This window comes from Sphaeramia orbicularis, chromosome 12 (genome assembly GCF_902148855.1).
Source record: "Sphaeramia orbicularis chromosome 12, fSphaOr1.1, whole genome shotgun sequence".
Taxonomy (NCBI): domain Eukaryota; kingdom Metazoa; phylum Chordata; class Actinopteri; order Kurtiformes; family Apogonidae; genus Sphaeramia; species Sphaeramia orbicularis.
The window spans coordinates 9,320,302-9,342,241 of record NC_043968.1 but is presented as its reverse complement, the minus strand read 5'-3'; the positions used below and the strand labels follow the sequence as shown (position 1 = coordinate 9,342,241).

The following is a 21,940-nucleotide window of genomic DNA, read 5'->3' as shown; positions in this document are numbered from 1 at the left end:
CAAATCCGATTTTTTTGCTCATATGTGACCTGTATCTGATCTGTTAAAGCAGTGTTTTTCAACCTTGGGGTCAGGATCCGACATGGGGTCGTCTGGAATTTAAATGGGGTCACCTGAAATTTCAAGTAATTGATAAAATTTTTTAAAAACTAACAAATAAAAAATATATGATGAGTTGAGAGAGACAATCCTAATCCATAGCAGACAAACAGTGGTTATGAAACTGCAGCACTGTGGTTCTGTTTATCTGTCAAATGTTCATTGTGGTCAGTTTCAGATGCTGCAGTTCTTTCATAATTTATAGTTTGAGTTCTTGTTTGTTCGGTATTGTCAGCCTTGTAAATCCACGCTGGACTGACTGTACAGATCCTGACCAAGAAAAATCCAATTCTCCCTTTGTGCAGTAATCTACACCTGGATTTACTGCCTCTGTCCACAGTAATATACATTATATAGACTAAATGTCCTCTAAAATTAATGTTTATTTCCAATATAGTATAGCAAACTATTACATGATCAAAAACAAATTAATTTTACCAAAAAAAACCCCAAAGTCTCTGTTTTGAATGTCTGGGGTCACCAGAAATTTGTGATGTTAAAATGGGGTCACGAGCCAAAAAAGGTTGGAAACCACTGTGTTAAAAACAGTTTGAACAGCACAAATACGATTTTTTCGAATCCGACCAAGGCCCCTTTCATATGTGGTCCTAAATCCGGTATGTATTTGATATTTTGCAATGTGACTTTAGCTTGAACAGCCAGGTTGCATTTATCCAATCTTTACGTCATTGAAATGCGACAAACGTCACCATTCTAAACTTTGGATGGTGGGAGACCGGACCTTCTCCTCTGCTGCCCCTCGTATCTGGAACTCCCTCCCTGAACACCTCAGAGCTCCTCAGTCAATGGACTCATTCAAAAAGGGACTGAAGACATTCCTGTTAGACAGGCTTTTTATGGCCCACCATGATGCGCTGTTTTATTTGCTAAGTCTTTTATTCCTGATATACGGTATTTTACTTACGTCCGCCAAAGTGTAACAGCAGAGGTTATGTTTTCAATGGGGTTTGTCTGTCTGTCTGTTTAACTGTTAGCAAGATAACTCAAAAGGTTATGGACAGATTTTCATGAAATTTTCAGGAAATGATGATTCTGGCACAAGGAACAAATGATTCAATTTTGGTGGTGATGGAGGGGGGGGGACTGATCTGCCTTGGCGGAGGTCTGCGCTATCTGAGGGCTTTTCTAGTTTTTTTATTGGACTGTCTTCTGTCTGTAGCACTTTGAGATTCCGCCGAATGAAAAGTGCTTCATAATTACAATTTATTGTTATTATTATTATTATTATTGTTATTACTTCCGCCAAGGAGGTTATGTTTTTGCCGGTGTTGGTCTGTCTGTCTGTCTGTCTGTGTGCAAGACAACTCAAAAAGTTATGGACGGATTTGAATGAAATTTTCAGGAAATGATGATTCTGGCGCAAGGAACAAATGATTCAATTTTGGTGGTGATCAGGGGGGGTGGGCACTGATCTGCTTTGGCGGAGGTCTGTGCTCTATTATTATTATTATTATTATTTTATTTTATTTTATTTATTTATTTATTTATTTATTTTTGCCTCTGCCGAGGAGGTTATGTTTTCATTGGGGTTTGTTTATTTGTCTGTTTGTTTGTTTGTTTGTTTGTTTGTCTGTTAGCAAGATAACTCAAAAAGTTCTGGAAGGATTTTGATGAAAATTTCGGGAAATGTTGATACTGGCACAAGTAACAAATGATTAAAGTTTGGTGGCAATCAGGGCGGTGGGGGGGGGCTGATGTGCCTTGGTGGAGGTCTGTGCTCCTCTGCTTTTCTAGTTATTATTATTATTCTGCGTCCCAGGAGGAGGAGCTGCGGGAAAACTCATGTACTTCCATAAACACAGTGCATGCCTGCGTGGTCACGTATTACATCAGGGCCTCTTTTACGCATGCGGGTCACTTCAGGGTCGCATTCAGTTCAGACTCAAAACTGATAGAAGTTCGCATTTAATGTGTAACATGAGGGAGCACACAAAAAAATCAGACTTCACCAAAAAAAATCTGCATTGTGCATTTAGATCTGCTGCCTGAACGTAGCCTTAGTGACAGCACAGCCGGATCCAGCACTTTAAGTCTGACCACTCATCGCACAAACACTGCTCCAGGTCTGATTGCTAAACACAGTTGGAAGAGATTTATTAAGATGTGCGCCCTCAGCCTCTATTTCTTACATTTAACGAGGTGAAAAGCAACAACAGACTTAAGTCATGCACCCCTGAGCCCGCTTTGTTTCCCCCCTTCCTCCTTTCTATCTCTCATTTTTCGACTCTCCTTATCTCTTGCATGCACACAGATGCACACAGGCGCACTGTGTCAAATACATAAGCATGCGTACACACTTACTGCATAATCATTCTTCGCTGAGATTTGAATTGAAATCAATCAATTAGCAAACAGGATTTCACACTATACAGGAGGGCGAGGAGCAGCAAAAAGAAAAGTGTGGATTACTATGAAATTGAAATCCCTGTATCTTAGTTGTAAAATGTCAATATCACAAAAATGAGGATTATTAGACTAAAAAAAAGCAAATCTGGCTGAGGGAGAAAAAATAAAACAGTGGAGAGAGGAGAGGGATGACATTCAGAGTGCTTGCTTGCATAAATGTAATTTGATTAAGACTGGATTAAGGCAGCGCTCTGATTATTAAAACTTTCTTGTAAACACCTTAGAGGGGTTATGTTATTTAAATTATGTCACAAATCTGAGAAAGCATAACCTAATTAACAGGCTGAGATTCATCATCACTCTGTAAATGGTAAAGCGGAGCTGGGAAATGCGATGACACCTTCATCTGACTCACCTCCTCACTTAATTATTATTTATCATTTTGTAGAGCTAATGAGATGTTTCCTGCTCCTACAACCCTTCCTAGATGTTGTATGGATTATAAGGCAAATTACATTATTGCTAACGTTGACTTACTGTAAGCCACTGGTGAATTGATTAAACTATTATCCTAATCTTGTTTTTGGTAGTAATTTATTTTTAGTGCCTATATGAACCTCTGGAAAGAAGAGGAAAAATAAGGCATCGGAGGAGAACAAGAAGAAAGACAGTTGAAGATAAAAGAGTGAAAGGAAGAGGGGGAAAAAAAAAAGATCTGAGAAAAAGATCTGAGATTTAGAAATGGAACAAGAGAGAGCGAGAGCTGTGGGAGAAGAGTCCCATAAAGAAAATGATTCATTCAGAAACTAAATACGGAGTCGTCTTGAAAGATTAGAATATTATGGTGAGGGTTACTGCTCAGGAATGTCAGTATGAAGCAGAGTTAGCGCCTCATCTTCAAGAAAGGGAATAAAAAATACAGATGTGCTGAGAAAGGAAATGTGACTGAAGATAGGTTATCCTTCTGCTTCGTTACATCACAATGTTTTCAGCTCCTCTGTGGCCTTTTGAAAATATCAAACTCACTTTTATGCTTTTTTTTTTTTTTTTTAAATGCATTTTTATGACACTCTCAACATTCTTTGCAAATGTTTTAAGGCCAGATGTGGACTTATCGGTCAATCACCTGTCAAGTCTACATCCTTCTTTCATGTGTGACAAGAGGATTTCTCTGGTTTGAAAAAAGAGGAGATTTTCTTTTCTTAGAGGCTCAAGTTGAGTTGAGTCGAAAAAAGAGAATTTGGCAGCATTAGAGAAAAGGTCTTGGTGGAAAAAAAGATAAAGTGAAGCCTGGAAAAAAGAGTGAGTGATAGAAAAGCCATAAAACCTGACAGGACAGATTCCATCAATTAAAAAGCTTCTTGAGGAACTTTAAGTCCTAAAAATAAATACATAAATAAATAAAAGCACAGTTCAGCACACAACACAAAATCACACTGCATGAAAAGCTCAGACTTATATTTAGTTTTAAAAATGTAAATAATTTAGATTTTTTTTTAAACCAAACAACTGTTTTGCCAGAAGTTTCCATTAAAGCATAATTAGACAGATCACTGTGACACTTTATGCTTTACATCAGAATGAACATCTGTACAGTTTGTACAGAAACGTAGGAGAAGTGCTGGACAAAATTACACAGAGAGATTATTTTTTTATATATTTAACCTAGTGTTTTTCAACCTTGGGGTCAGGACCCCACATGAGGTCACCTGGAATTCACATGGGGTCAACTGAAATTTCTAGTAATTGAAAAAAACAACAACTTACAAATAAAAAATATATGGTGAGTTGACAGAGACAATCACGATCCATAAAAGACATGACGAACTGTGAAGCTGAAACTGAAGCACTGTGGTTCTGTTTTGTCAGATAATTAAGGGTACAGAGTGACTGAACAAACAGACACAGATTGTATTATTATTATTATTATTATTATTATTATTATTATTATTATTATTATTATTATAGTTACCTCCACCAAGGAATGGCAGAGGTTATGTTTTCATCTGGGTTTGTCTGTTTGTCTGTTAGCAAGATAACTCAAACAGTTATTGACGGATTTGGATGAAATTGTCAGGAAATGTTGATACTTGCACATGGAACAAATTATACAATTTTGGTGGCGATTGGGGGGGGGGCATGTACTTCCGTAAACACAGTGCATACCTGCCTGGTCACGTATTACGTCAGGACCTCTTTTGCGCATGTGGGTCACTTTCAGTTCAGACTCAAAACTGATAGAAATCGCATTTAATGTGTAATATGAACGAGCACACACACACACACACAAAAATCTGATTTCACCAAAAAAAAATCTGCATTGTGCATTTAGATCTGCAGCCTGAACGTAGCCTTAGTGACAGCACAGCCGGATCCAGCACTTTAAGTCTGACCACTCATCGCACAAACACTGCTCCAGGTCTGATCGCTAAACACAGTTGGAAGAGATTTATTAAGGTGCGCACCCTCAGCCTCTATTTCTTACATTTAACGAGGTGAAAAGCAACAACAGACTTAAGTCATGCACCCCTGAGCCCGCTTTGTTTCCCCCCTTCCTCTGTATCTCTCTTTATTTCGGGCTGTTCTGCCTTGGCACAGGTCTGCGCTGTCTGAGTGCTTTTCCAGTTATTATTATTATTATTATTATTATTATTATTATTATTATAAAAGCCAGTTGGCCTCTGTGTGCGTGCATGTGTGTGTGTGTCTCAGGAATCACACAAAATCTGGGAAGAGCTGACTGCCACAGTTTGGTATACTTCTGGATTTTTGGTCAAGGAACAGACAGGCAAAAACGGCAAGTTGATAGGATCAATATTTTGGGAGATATTAGTAATTTTTGAATACAATAGCCTTACAGTGGTGTTGCTATGCCCAGAATGCTTTGGCGGTGACTGCTGGACAAATGCGGTACAGCATGCACGAATACACAACAGCATAAAAACTACCACATCTAATACCCACGGATCCCCACAGGTCAGCGTGGTACTTCTTCTTCTTCTTCCTCTTAATAATAATAATAATAATAATAATAATAATAATAATAATAATAATAATAATCATCATCATCATCATCATCATAATCATCATTATCATTGAAAATAATAATTATTGTGGTTGTTGTACTGTGCGCAGGGATTACTCTACAAACCAAAAATAAACCATTCATTCATTCATTAGTAATAATAATAATAACAATAATGATAATAATAAACATATGTTCAAAGCTGTTGTGAGGTATGTTTGTGTACACACAGTTCCTCAGAACATGTTTTAGGACAAAGCTTATATAAAAATGCTAATGACACTTTAATCATGCAAATATAGATACTAGTGACTACAGAATGAAACATATTGAACGTTTTGTACCCAGCCATGACTCACAAATAAGGACTTCATCTGCGTGGCTTTCATGTTACAGCAAGAATAATGCATGATGTATCTAATGTTATTTATCCTGCACCATTATTTGCATCTTAATATGAGTATCTGATTGTGTGGCTGTGCAGAAGTGTTAATTAGCCAGTGAAGTTGTGATTTACCCCTCCCGCCCCCTCTTTTATTCTTTTCACTAATGGCGTATGAGCTGTATGGAACAAAGCGAGGAGGTCTAACAAGGAACTGTGCTTAATCCCCGTGGAGTGTGCGCAGACGGAAACCCTAATCAGATCTGTACTGGCTGCTTTATCTCTGCCACTGCTCTGTCTATTGCTCGATCACGCATTTCACTGGAGGAGCTTGATGGGCTGCAACTCTAAAGATGGATTAATGACTCTCTGGACCGTACGTTTTCAGTTAAACTATGAGCCCACTAAGAGTCTTTTTTTTTTTTTTTCTTAAAGACAATCCGTCATCGCCTTTGCTGAACAGCAGATAATTGAGAAAAGGGTTTGCTGAGGAAGCATTCTTGGTATTTCACTCTTTTCTCGCTATAGCTGACTGTTGTCCGTAGAGATGCCACTCACGCTCGTTTGATTCCGTGGCCTGGTTTGGCACTGAACTTCTTTTGTTTTTCACCCTCCTCCTCTTATTTACAGCCTGAGCTGACTCTTTAAACCAGGGGTCTCACACTGTAAGATCAGATAAGTTGAGTTTACTTTAAAAATCTGAGGTAACCTATTGCCTTAAAAAATTTAAATAATGAGTAATGAAAACTTGAGTGTATTAAACTTAAATGCTTGATTTGAATGGAATTACTATTTTAGTACACCGTTAAAAAAAAAAAAAACGTAAAAAAAAAAAAAAGAAGGTATTATTCCGGCAGCAGGGATGCCGAAAAAATACTGTTAGATAACAGAAAATAACCATCTCATAAAAATATGGTAATTTTCCAGAATTAAGATACAGTTTTTTGCCCTAACTTTACATGAGATTTTTCTTTTTTTTTTCTTTTTTTTTTTTACTTTTCAATGTTTAATAAAGAATATGTACATGTATTAAAACAATCAAATTACCTATAAATATATATATAAATAATTTTCAATGAGACTCAGTTGTCCAATCCACAGATAAAAACTGTATTTGGACAGTTTATCAGTGCTTATACATGTTATACATTCACAAAAATACATTTATTCAACATTTTTGTTGTGAAACCTCCCGTAATTACACAAGATATTTGTCAATTAACAAACAAGTCTGTCTTACAGAACAAATACTTCTTTTACGGTTAATTGTCAGTAATTTTATCTCATTTTAGTTTTTTTTTACGGTATTAAACTTTAAATTAACAGTTTAATCTTGTAAATAGAAAAGAAATATTTGTGAAATTATGATACATTTGCAAATGTATTTTAACTGTATTTTTCTGTGAAAAAAGAAAAAAATTCTTTTGAAAAATTGAATTTTTTTTGGTTATTCACAGTTACAGTTTTTTCGTGTTATTTTACATTTGACGTGTAAAATCACAGTCTATTTTTGTCATTTCATTGATATTTTCCTATATCTTAAAAATACAGGAAAAAATCTGTAAAATAAACAGTGAAACTTCTGTTAAATTACAGATTTTTTTTTACAGTGTACAACACACTAAATGCCAAGTTAATTTAACTTAAAATTTGTTGCAATGTCAATTGCTTTGTATAATCATTAGACTTAATATCATCAGTTCATTGGACTCAATTCCAAGTATATTTAAATTAAAATCTTTTGCAATATAAATGGCTTTGTAAAATTATTGAAATTTATATATTATAGTGTGGATGGAAGTTAGACAGGAAGTTAGCTCAGTGTAATTTGCCAGGACAGGAAGTGCTATTATTGGGCAAGGTGTAAAGATTTACGTGTCATTATAACAATCATAGATAAACAGTAAATCCATAGTTCTTCCTCTGGTTCTGACTCATGGTACAGCTCTACAAAAATACAAAGACAAACACAAAAAGGACAATAAACACTGACATACACACATTCAGTCCGAATGAACACTAACAGCACAACCCCACTGAACCCCTGCACAGAAGAAGAACACATTTACAACAACATGCTCAACACCCACAATGCAATGCACAGATAAAAAGGTGTGGTCAGGACTAAAACTGAGTGATTTAAATCCATTCAACTGAAACTTTTTCGTACTTTTGACTATGTCTACTAGTTAGTAGAACTAGCGGCATTGTGCCTGTGGTGCCATTGTATGATAGCGCCCTCCTGTGGCACAACAGCACCATTGCACCCATACGTCCTCCCATGCTGCAACATCGGGACACGCGTCGGACAAAGACGTGCCGGACGCAGAGCATCCATTATAGTAGAATATACTGAACATTTTATAGTAATGGAATAAAACTTACATCATTTAAGTACATTGTAATTAAAGCATTTTAGTAAATGCAAAGTCTGGGTTTACAGTGCAAACTCATTTTCTTTCAGGGGCCACATTCGGCCCAATTTAATCTCAAGTGGGCCGAACCAGTAAAATAATAACATAATAACCTAGTTATAATAATAATGACAACTCCAAATTTCTGTCTTTGTTTTAGTGCTAAAAAACCCCCATAAATTACGAAAATACTTACTTTTATAAACTGTCCAAACAAAAAAGGTGTGAATAACCTGAAAAAACTGAAATTTCTTAAGAAACATAAGTGCAATTTTAACAATATTCTGCCTCAACTTAACATTTATACACATGCATTATGGATCAGATCTACAAAGACACTAAACATTTAGTAACAGGCAAACTGTTAAAATTGTGCTTAACTTTCTTTAGACCAGGGGTGTCAAACACATTTTCTTTCAGGTTCCACATTCAGCCCAATTTAACCTCCAGTGGGCCGAACCAGTAAAATAATAAGAGAATAACCTATAAATAATCACAACTCCAAATTTTTGTCTTTGTCTTAGTGCAAAAAACCCCATTAAATTATGAAAATAGATGTGAAGAACCTGAAAAAACTGAAATTTCTTTAGAAAAATAAGTGCAATTTTAACAATATTATGCTTTTAACTTATCATTTGTCCATGTGCATTATGGATCAGATCTACAAAGACACTAAACACTGAGGAATAGGCAGAAAATACATAAAATTGGGCTTAATTTTCTTTTGACATTTCCGGTTGTTCATATTTGTTCAGGTTATTCACATTTTATTCTTACAGGATAGTTTGTAAATGTAAATATTTTCATAATTTAATGTTATTTTTTGCACTAAAACAAAGACAAAAATTTGAGGTTATCATTATTTATAGACATTATGTACTTTTATTTTTTCACATCAAACCAAGAAGAAAATATGGAGTCATTATTTCTTGTAAGTTATTATGTTATTATTTGACTGTAGATCATATCGGTCTGTGTGTGGAACCTGAACTAAAATGAGTTCCACAGCCTTGACTCGAATTTTTCCACTTTGTAAATTCATCCCGTGGGCCGCACTGGAACCTTTAGAGGGCTGCATTTGGCCCCCGGGACGCATGTTTGAGACCCCTGCTTTAGACATTTCAGGTTGTTCATATTTGTTCAGGTTATTCACATTTTATTGTAACAGAATAGTTTGTAAATGTAAATATTTTCAGAATTTAAAGTTATTTTTTGCAAAAATTTGAAGTTGTGATTATTTATCGGCATAATGTAATATTGTTTTTTTTTTCACATCAAACCAAGAAGGAAATATGGAGTCATTTTTTTTTTTTTTTTTTTTTTTTTTTTTTGTAGGTTATTACGCTGTTATGCTATGATGCTATTATGAGTTCGACAGCCGTGACTGTGGAATTTTTACACTTTGCAAATTCATCCCAGGGGCCGGATTGGAACCGCATTTGGCCGCATGTTTGAGACCCCTGCTTTAAGCACTTGTCAATCTCTTCTCGTGTGCGTGCAGGCCGTGGTGGTGGTGGAAGGGTGAAAGGACGAAGGATAGATTCACGGCGATCTACAGGGAAAGTTTGAGAGGAACATTTCTTGACAGAGCCCACAGTAACAGCTCGTCACTCGCCATTTTCACCACACACCCATCATGAGTCAGTGCTTTCTGACGCACATCCACACTGACACGACATTGCATGACAGGACGGGATCCTCGCACGCTGTCCTTCAATTGCAATAGACCAGAGAGGAAGTTTGTGGAGCAGAAGAGGCTCTAGAGACCAGATGTAGGGGAGGAAACTGGGGCAAGTCTTCAACATCTCACTATCTCCAATTTTTTAGTCTCACCATGTGTCCCTCAGTCACTTAATACCTCGTCCTTCCTTTTTTTTCTTTTTTCTTTTTTTTTTAAACAAATGCCTAACTCTGGTGTGCTGTAAAATATTCATCCGCAATTAAAAATTAACTGCAGAGGCTTTAAAAGATTTTAAAAAGTAATAATAGTGTTAAAGGAAACCTGGAGACATCTCTCCATTAACCCATAAAGACCCAAACATCCACCGGCAACCAAAATCATTCACTGATAAAAAAAAAAAAAAAAATTTAAAACCTGTTGATCCACCAATCCTATCAATATGTGTAAATAATTGGCGTTAAATATAGTTTGTCATCTTTTCATGGTCACCAGATATGACCCGTTTGGACGTTGAGAGGCTCCATAGTTACCATGGAAACACCGTCATCTTCTACAACATTGATTCACCAGTAAAACCCATGGAGTTGGATCAATGACAGTGGATGGACACACTTGTTTTTATGTTCAGTTAATGATATATTTCATTGAAAAAGTCACTTTTTATTCAGTTTTCTCTATTTTTGTTATAATAACCCTCAAATGTTATCTCAGCAGGATGATTAAAGTACATTATCAGTAAATTCAATGTAGGGAAATACCTGATTTTCACTGAAAAAATGGCAAAATGCAGAGGGTAATATTATGATAAATGGTGATAAATCAAAACAACTCTGATTCGACAGTAAAATCCATGGAGTTCGATAAATGACAGTGGATGGAAACACTTGTTTTCCAGTCAGAAAAAAATCATTACACCACCCCTTGTTTCCTTCAATTTCTTGTTCATTTTAATGCCTGGTCCAACTAAAGGTCCATTTGTTTGGACAAATATAATGACAACAACAAAAATAGCTCATAGTAGTTTAATTTCAGAGCTGATATCTATCCATTTTCCATGTTTCCTTGATAATAACCAAAATCACTTCAGTTCTTACATCAATATCTGTGTCATTGTACTGACAAAAACAGTGCTTTTATTCATTCCATGTTTCCTTTTCTATCTCTTTTAGTCACATGATACACACAGGAGTTAGGACTGGATTCCATAACTATTGTTTTTGATGACTTCTGATGGTCTAATAATTTTTTTCCGCAACTGTATGTTCAGTTAACGATATATTTTGCAGAAAAAAAATTACCTTTTTCTTGAGTCTTCTTGAGTTTCTCTGTTTTGGAGATAATAACCCTCAACTTTAACCTGAGCTTTAATCAACATCGAAATAATCAGCACACATTAAATATAGGGAAATACCTGATTTGCCCTTAAACATGCAAAATACAGAGAGGTGACTTTCTCATGAAGCTCATCGAGAGAATGCCAAGAATGTACAAAGCAGTAATAAAAGCCAAGGGTGGCTGTTTTGAAGAATCTAAAATATAAAACATGCTTTGAGTTCTGTCACACTTTTTTTAACTCCATAATTCCATATGTGTTCATTCATAGTTTTGATGCCTTCAGTGCCTACAATGTAAATAATCATGAAAATAAAGAAAAAACAGGTGAGTTCAAACTTTTGATTGACTGATATCTATCTATCTATCTATCTATCTATCTATCTATCTATCTATCTATCTATCTATCTATCTATCTATCTATCTATCTATCTATCTATCTATCTATCTATCTATCTATCTATCTATCTATCTATCTATCTATCTATCTATCTATCTATCTATCTATCTATCTATCTATCTATCTATCTATCTATCTATCCATTTGGGAAGTGCCATCAAATCAGTCCTGGGTCTTTGTGGGTTAACCCAGGTCTGGATGAAGTGTTTCTGTCGGACTCATTTGCCCAGTAGATCCACATGATGGAGTAGTGCTGCATGTCTTGCATGTCTAAACAGGCGGGATAATGTACCCTGGTACGTTTCATGACAGATGAATCGACAGCGCTGTAAACAGTATGTGGTGAAATGTCATGCACACCGGCTTTTCAGTCAAATTGCGAAGATCAACCTGAGGCACACGAGGGAATATGTAGAAGGGTAAAAGAGTAGCGCGAAGTGCAGAATCTAGTAAGAACAATGTATAGTGTGTGTGCTGTCAGTCAAGGCAGCGTTAAGAGCTGTGAGCCGTGGTGCATGGAGCCCTCATTCACATTTCTCCTGCCCTCTATAATGTGCTTCTGTCTCCTTTCACGTCCCCAGAGTGCTTCTTCTCAGCTTGGGCTCACGTTTCTTTTCAGAGCCTTTGATTCACTTTCTCTTGTGGCCCAGAAGGGCAAAACAGCCCGATTCAAATACTCTCCACATGGTCCCAACATTAGCCCATAGCTCCTGACAGCTCCTCATTGTGCTCTTTTTATTCACAGGAATATGGTATTTTACAGACATCAGAAAGTGTCGCCTTTTTCCACTAGATTGCTTGTGTCACTCCCCCCCCAACCCCACAATCCCCCTTTTCCGTTTTTCTGCACTTTGAATATAAATAAATACATTTCACACCTAAATGGGGATGAGGAGGAGAAGTGGTGCAAAGTCACAGCTTTGAAATGGGTACACTGTAAAAAAAGAAAAAAACATAAAAACACAGTAATTTTCCAGCAGCAGGGGTGCCGAAAAAATACTGTTAAATAAAAATAAAAATAAAAATACGGTGATTTTCCATAATTAAAATAGAGTTTTTTGCCCTAACTTTACATGAGATTTTGCTTCTTTTTTTTGTTTTCTTTTTGACTTTTTAATGTTTAATAAAGCATATTTGCATGTATTAAAACAATCAAATTACCTATAAATATATATATAAATAATTTTCAGTGAGACTTTTTTTATGTAGGCATTTTAAAGTTTAATTTTAGATGTATATTTTACTTATTTTTAAATTAGCCTCAGTTTTAGTCGATTTTAATGTATTCATTTATTTATTAGTTATTTATTCTATTGATATGGCAAACACGGGTCCTCAGAAACCAGTTTTGTTCTTTCTTTGTGATGGAATGACAAATAAACTCCTTTGAATCCTCTGAATCCTTTTGACTAAGTTGTCCAATCCACTGATAAAAACTGTATTTGGACAGTTTATCAGTGCTTATACATGTTCTACATTCACAAAAATACATTTATTCAACATTTTTGGTGTGAAACCTCCTGTAATTACACAAGATATTTGTCAATTAACAAACAAGTCTTGTTAAACTTACAGAACAAATACTTCTTTTATGGTTAATTGTCAGTAATTTTATCAAATTTTATTTTATTTTTTTACAGTATTAAACTTTAAATTACCAGTTTAATCTTGTAAACAGAAAAGAAATATTTGTGAAATTATGATACATTTGCAAATGTATTTTAACTGCACTTTTCTGTGAAAAAAGAAAAAAATTTCTTTAAAAAATGGAAATTTTTTGGTTTTTCACAGTTACAGTTTTTTCCTGTTATTTTATATTTGACATCTAAAATTACAGTCTATTTTTGTCGTTTCATTGATATTGTCCTGTATCTTAAAAATACAGGAAAAATCTGTAAAATAAACAGTGAAAATTCTGTTAAATGATAGATTTTTTTTTTACAGTGTAGGGGAGCAGTAAGGGAAGAGAGGTGAGATGAACGTCAGAGAAGGAGGTGAATTGAAGAGATTTCCAGAGCTGCTTCTTCCAGGTTCGTCTTTCTGTCAGCGTTCAAGTGAACCAGAACCCAGGGTGTTTCTGTGCACTGTTTATCCGGGGGAACCAACATCTGCACCATAGCATGTAAATGAGCAACACGTCCGAAAGAAATCTAAATCGGCACTTCGGTGTGCGCCCACATTTCGCTGAGCTCCACTGAAAACACCATGATGTGTGAGCAAATTATAGATGAACTTCTCATGTTCTTGGTCACAAGGATATTTCTGAACCTGTATTCTGCCTCCAGCCGTTCATTAAACATTGACAATTCACTGCCATTATCATAACAGGCAGTGAAAAGACCTGACTGAATAGAATATAAAATGAATTTCAACCAAAATATAGAGGTTAAGAGGAAAGGGGGGGGGTGCATCTGTATTTGAAGAAGCAGCAAAGCAAAAGAAACAAAACAAAGGGTGTAATGCTGCGTTCCAGGACATTTTTTGAGCCCGTAAGTCACAACTTCAAACCACGACTCACGACTTTGTAGTGTTCCAGGCAAGTCACGCCAAACTGCCAGAGCGCAAGGAATTGTGGGAGTTAGATGTAAACAAACCAGCATGTCAGACCATATGTTATGTTCATTTACAACCATTTCTATCGCCAAAGGTGTTTGTTTTTTGCTTATTTGAGGGAAACAGAGGAGTACAAACGGCACATAAGGCAAGAGAAGCTGTTCTACCTTTTATGTTATGTTAGTTGTATATTTGGATTCGTATTTGATATTAATTTATTCTTGCACTCAATGGATTGAAAACTAGCTAACACTAGAGCAGCTGCTGATTATACAGAACATTTGCAGATAAATAATGTCAGAGCAATACCTTGTTTTAATAAATAATCTGCATAAACGCCATTGCTACATGATGTCAGAACTTGGAACAGGAAGAACATCGATCTAGTACAGGTTCACGGGTGGGAAGTCATGGGTTTGACTGACATTCCAGTGCATTTTCACCGGTAGAAGGATGGAAAAACATGAGTTAAGGGTTGCCTGGAAGGCAGCAAAACAGCGACACAAGAGCCTGTATATGTGTGTGTGATGGACAACGTATATAGTTGAAAGTCAATGTAAAAATAGTTTAGATCACAGGTGTCAAACCGGCCCGCCAAAGGGTCCAATCTGGCCCATGGGATAAATTTGCAAAGTGCAAAACTTACACTGAAGAGGTGACAAGTAATTTTTTTTTCTTTGTTTTAACTCGTAAAGACCCAAACAGCTACATCTACTGATCTTAAATGTTTAATACCTGTTAATCCACTAAACCTATTCATACATGTACATAATTGGTGTAAAATGCAGTTTATCATCTTTTCATGGTCATCAGATATGACCCATTTGGACGTTCAGAGGCTCCGTAGTTACCATGGAAACACCATCATCATCTACAACACTGATTCACCAGTAAAACCCATGGAGTTGGATCAATGACAGTGGATGGACACACTTGATTTATCTTCAGTTAATGAGAGATTCTGTTGAACAGTGTTCTATGTTTCTGATATTATAACAGCCAAATTTCGTCTGATCTCTTATAATCGTCTACATGGTCAGGAAGTTAAATATAGGGAAATCTCTCATTTTCACAAAAAAAATATGCAAAATACATGGAATAATACAAGAAAAGCACTCGGTGAGTGCAGACCTCTGCCAAGACAGATCTGCCCCCCCCCATCGCCACCAAAATTTTAGCATTTCTTCCTTGTGCCAGTATCAACATTTCCTGAAAATTTCATGAAAATATGTCCATAACTTTTTGAGTTATCCATCTAACAAACAAACAAACAAACAAACAAACAAACAAACAAGCAAACAAACATGCAAACACACAAAGCAAAGTGAACATAATACCTCCTGGCAGACGTAATAATAAATAGTGATAAATCACTTAAGAAAGATTAAATAGAGAGAAAAAAAATCATTTGGGAACTGACACAGAAGTAGCACTGAGTCTTTATGGGTTAAAATAAAAAAAAAAAAAAAAAAGTAAAATCACATTATGAACATGTTTAACTCCTCTCACAAAAAAATGCCAATAACCTTTGATCAGTGTGAAATTTCTTAATTAAAAATAGTGCAGTTACTAAATACTTCGTGTATTTGTAGATCCACTGTAGTCTGTGAATAGTAATGCACATGTGTAAATGCAGAGATGAGGCATAATATTGTTCTTATGAAATTTGAAGTTGTATTCTCAGTTTTTTGTGGAAGGGTAGTTTGTAAATGTGAAAATGTTGATAATAAAATTTACTTTTTGTCCTAAAACAGAGAAAATGATTTGGAATTTTCATTATTTATGTGTTTTTAATCTTATTGCTTTACTGGTCCGACCCACTTGAGCCTAAATTGGGCTTTATGTGGCTCCTGAACTAAAAATGAGTTTGACATCCCTGTTGGACACTGATTGATTTCTACTGATGTAAGAGTTCAGGGCGTTTTTGGTATTTTGAGCTAATAGAAAGAGAGTGTAATAACATCGACTATGGCTCCGTTGACTCTGCAGGCAAACATAGCCCAAATCGGACTTTTTTGCCCATATGTGACCCATATCAGATTTTTTTTTAACGTCAGTCTGAGCAGCACATTTATTTATTTATTTATTTATTTATTTATTTATTTATTTATTTATCTATCTATCTATTGTTTTGTATCAGATCCAGGCCACATTCATTTCATTGATGTTCTGCAATTCTACTTCAGTCTTGAACGGTCACGTCACATTTCATGCAGCTTTCACGCCACTGAAATGTGACAGACGTCGCAGTTCTGTGCAGGAAGAGGTGAGATCCGACCACATCTATAATACTACTGTAAACACGGCATGGTGTGTGTGATGTCACGTCATCTCCTTGTGCATGTGGGTCAGTTCAGGGCCATAGTCTGTTCACACAGTTGAGTATTAAACATTAATTGAGCATTTAGACTCCCATTATGAATGTAGCCTAATTCTCTGAATAGACACCTTTGTTACCTGTCTTCTGGTTTTGGACACAGAAATATACCAGGTCCTTAATGGTGGACCTTGCTCATATATTTTGGTCTTGTCCCTCTATCAGGCTGTTTTGGGAGGAAGTGTCCAAAACAATCTGTAAAGCTCTAGGCCAGTGTTTTCCAACCTTGGGGTCGCCTGGAATTCAAATGGGGTCACCTGAAATTTCTAGTAATTGTTAAAAAAAACAAAAAAAAACAAAACACTTATAATTTTACACAAAAAGAACCACAGATTTCACTTCTAAATCACACAGTAGGTAGTTTTTATTTAAGATGCAGCAATAAACACATTAAATAGACAACTGGATATGTATTTGCATATTTATGGCTTCTTTTAGACTGGTTTTATCCACTAAAAGAAGGGACTAATGGGAGCTCGGTGTTTTATAATCCATCCATGTATCCAATATGTGAAGTACAGCTCAACAGTAAAGTTATTGTGGTAAAAGTTGACATGGGAATTTGTAGCATCCTTTAGTTCCTACACCAGTGTTTTTCAACCTTAGGGTCGGGACCCCACGTGGGGTCACCTGGAATTCAAATGGGGTCGCCTGAAATTTCTAGTAATTGATTAAAAAAAAAAACCCAAAAAAACCCAACTTACTAATAATAAATCTATGGTGACTTGACAGAGACAATCACAAACATAACAGACATGACAAACTGTGAGTGTGAAACTGCAGCACTGTGGTTCTGTTTATCTTTCAAATGTTCATTGTGGTCAGTTTCAGATGCTGCAGCTCTTTCATAATTCATAGTTTGAGTTCTTGTTTGTTCAGTATTAATTGTCAGCCTTTTAAATCTAAGCTGGACTGACTGTACATATCCTGAAGGAAAATCCAATTCTCTCTTTGTGCAGTAATCTACACCTGGATTTACTGCCTCCGTCCATAATAATATACATTATACAGACTAAATGTCGACTAAAATTGATGTTTATTTGCAACATAGTATAACAAACTATTACATGATCAAAAACAAATTAATTTTAGCAAAAAAAAAAAAAAAAAAGTCTGTTTTGAATGTCTGGGGTCGCCAGAAATTTGTGATGTTAAAATGGGTCACGAGCCATAAAAGGTTGGGAAGCCCTGCTCTAGGCTTTGAGGTTAGTATGTCTTTTCCCACACTATACCTTGGACTTCCCTCAGGAAATTAAAAACAAGAATGATTGTTATTTACCAAAGATTTTCACGGCAGCCACTAAGAAAGCTACCACGAGATGCTGGCTTCAAAAACGCGGCCCCTCTGTGGACACCTTTATAAATATTGTGAATCAGTTACATCCCAGGTGTCATGCGGCCTGGGGGCTAAATCTGGCCCGCCAAAGGTTCCATTCCGGCCCCGCAGGATGAAAGAGCAAAAATTAACCTGAACATTTAAGGTTGTCATAATCATTTTGGTTCAGGTTCCACAAACAGACCAATGTGATCTCCAGTAAAAATAACAACACAATAACCCATAAATAATGACAACTATAACTTTTCTGTGAAAGTGAAAAAAGTGAAAGTGAAAAAAAAATAACATTACACTGTGAAAATATTTACATTTACAAAACTATTTTTTCACAATAAAATGCAAATAAATACATGAATATAAATAAAGATGAACAACCCGAAATGTGCAATTTGAACAATATTCTGCCTGTTACTAAATGTTTGGTGCATTTATGGATCCACTGTGATCTGGAGTTGTGTTAATAATGAGAAGCGTAATATTATAGAAATTGTTCAAATTTTAATTCCAAACTCCAAAATTTGAACAATATTCTGCCTGTTACCAAATGTTTGTGTAACACTGTGTGTAATGTATATGTATAAGTAATAAGTCGGGGCATAATATTGTTAAAATTGCGCTAATTTTTCAAATGACATTTCTGTTTTTTCAGGTTATTCACATCTTTTTTGTAAAATGTAAATATTTTTATAATTTAATTGTTTATTGTTTATTGTTCATTCGCATGTATACAAGACAATAAAAACAAAATAATAATAACAGTAAAAGACATGCCGGGGAAGCCAAAAACCAAAGTGGTTTATCGTGGGCCTCCCCAAAGACTTGAAATAAAAAAAGTACTTACAGTGTCTAATATGATATACAATGATAAATAAACAAAATTAATTAAAAGAAGAAAATAAGTCAAAACCAAAACAAAACAAAACGAAAAAAATTGCTTTTTTTTTGTACTTAAACAAAACGAAAAACTTAGATTTGTCATCATTTATAGGTTATTAAGTCATTATTTTACTGGTCTGGCCCGCTTGAGATCAAATTGGGCTAAATATGGCCCCTGAACCAGAATGAGTTTGACAGCCCTGAGTTCCATCCTATGGAGCAGATCATCTATAATCTGAGGCTACAAAAGGATGGAGGAGAAGGACATTGGAAAAAGTGGAACCTCATCTTTGCTCAGTAACTTATACATATTTACACTGTGTGAGAATGCTCATTTATTATTTTTCCTATGTAAGTTGTGACTCCCTGATCCTGCTGCTTGTGTTATATTTGTTTAACTGTTACGTTTGTAGTAAAATAAGAAAAATAAAGTTAAAAAAAAAAAAAAAAAAGAAATATACCAGGTCCTTGCCTGTCAGAAAAAGTCTGTAATGATTCGACTGAACATGATTTCATGATGCACTCATTAATATTTAAACCACACCGTGACCTTTTCCTCATCCTCACCAAAGCACGTTTACTGCCTCTACACCGTCTTGCTCAAGGGCACTTGTGCATGTGGCCAGGTGGGGTGCTCTGGTGGTGGTGATATCCCATAAAGGCTGTGGCGTTATCACAGCAGCCTGCTCTCATTTCAGCCTCAGAGCATTTGTTGCATGTCATTTGTATGCTCTCTATTCCAGCGTTTCCAGTTTCTCTCTGCGGCAGAAGTGTCAAACTCATTTTAGTTCAGGGGCCATGTACAGCCCAATGAGATGTCAAATAGGCCGGAGCAGTCAAATAATTATTACAAAATTACATTATTAATGTGTCTGCATTGACAAAGTTTCCTTAAAAATCTGAATAACATGAACAACTTGAAATGTCTTTAGAAAAATAAGCGCATTTAAAAACAGTAGTATTCCACATTTTATCGTTTATGCGCATATATTACAACTTACAGATCATAGTGGATCTACAGATACATAGAACGTTTAGTAACAGGTAGATTATTGTTAAAATTACACTTCTCTTAAGATATTTCAGGTTGTTGATATTTGTTCCGGTTATTCACATTTTTGTGAAAGGGTGGTTTGTAAATGAAAACATATTCATGCCATTTTACTTTTTTACACTAAAAGACAAAAATTTGGAGTTTCCATTATTTAAGTTATTATGACAGTATTTTATTGTTCTGATCTGCTTAAGATTGAATTGGTCTTTATGTGGAACCTGAACTAAAATTATTTTAACGTTGTTGATTGTTAATATCTTCAGTGTAAATTTTGCTTTTCACAAATTCATCCCAGGGGCCGGATTGGAACCTTTGGTGGGCCGGTTTTGGCCTGTGGGCCGTATGTTTGACACCTGTGCTCTACAGCATCCATCAAATAAAGCCCAAAAATAAAATGTTAAAAGAATTTTAAAAAAAAAATATGAGGATATGAATGAATTAATTAATATGTTTTTAATGTTATGTCTAGCATAAAACCATGCCCAGCCCTTACATGGGCTTATAAGACACCAAAAATACAAACCAAAAATCAAATACCAGACAATAGGCACAATAGATATCAACAAAACAATGTACTGACCTATTTAAACACATCTGCTGCTTTTTCCAGGCTTTGCAAACAAATAATGCTAATTTAAATACACTTGAACTCAACACCCATTTCATTTTGTCATCATCAGTGCTTCAGAACCGATCAGGATTTCAGATAAAGATGTCATCAAACAAAGAGGCTCTCAGTTCATCATATAGAGGACAATTCAAAAGAACATGGGATTCATTTTCCACTTCCCCCAAATCACACAGTCCACAGGATAAGAGCTAAGGACTAAATGCCAAACCTCAGCAAACCCCATGAAAGACAGAAAAAAGTATCCTTCAATGACAGATTATTTAGAGAGTGCATATGGATGACAGAAATTCTATTTGATTCTGGTGACTGGGTTGCAATTTTTGGGATTCAGTTTTGAATATAACCAACCCAAAGAGCAAACCATGCAACTCAAGAAATATCTCAGTGGTGTTAAAAAAAAACAGACAGAGAGGATACAGAGCAGCTTTAACCCTTTATTAACTAGTGTTTGGACTATTAACCCGTAAAGACCCAAATATACACAGATGACCAAAAGCATCTACTGATGGAAAATGTTTAATAACTGCTGATTCATTAATCCTATCAATGCAGGTAAATAATCAATGCATGTAAATAATTGGCGTAAAACACAGTTTATCCTCTGGGTGAGAAACTTGAGTACTAAAAAACCCCGTCAGATGGAACAGTTGTTTTAAGTTGTTTTGTTGAAACTGTTGTGTTTAATAAACACGTTAAGTGCATACATATTCCCTTTTGTCTTGAGTCTGTTTGCTCATGCAAAAGGGAACACAATTAATATAGATTAAAAATGAATATTTAATCGTGATTAATCAAAATTCATCCACAGCAACCCTGTGATTAATCTAATTAAAAACTGTAATCATTTGACAGCACTAGAAAATACGCATTGATTAGTCATTAATCTCATTGTTATTTTGTTGATTACTTTCTTCATTACTTATAAAGTATTTTAAAGTTTCATGTGTTGACTGACCACTACATCCTACATCTTACAGCCCAAACATCCATCGTCGACCAAAACCATCTACAAGTCTGAAATGTTTAATAACTGTTGATTCGTTAATCCTATCAATGCATGTATTTAATTGGTGTAAAATGCAGTTTTTCATCTTTTCATGGTCATCAGATATGACCCATCTGGACGTTTAGAGGCTCCGTTGTTACCATGGAAACACCGTCAACTTCTACAAAATTGATTCACCAGTAAAACCTATGGAGTTGGATCAATGACAGTGGATGGACACACATGGTTTATATTCAGTTAATGATATATTTAATTGAAAAAGTCACTTTTTATTCAGTTTTCTCTATTTTTGTTATAATAACCCTCAAAAGTTATCTCAGCATGATGAATAAAGTACATTATCAGTAAATTAAATACCTGAAAAATACCTGATTTTCACTGAAAAAAAGGCAAAATACAGAGGGTAG

General features: G+C 35.5%; 1 protein-coding gene across 3 annotated transcripts in view; it reads left to right on the top strand.

The window, feature by feature from the left end:
- The window catches only part of LOC115429962 (flocculation protein FLO11), an 83,629-nt gene that overhangs the window by 22,035 nt on the left and 39,654 nt on the right, over nt 1–21,940 (top strand). The gene's annotated exons all lie outside the window — the stretch shown is intronic.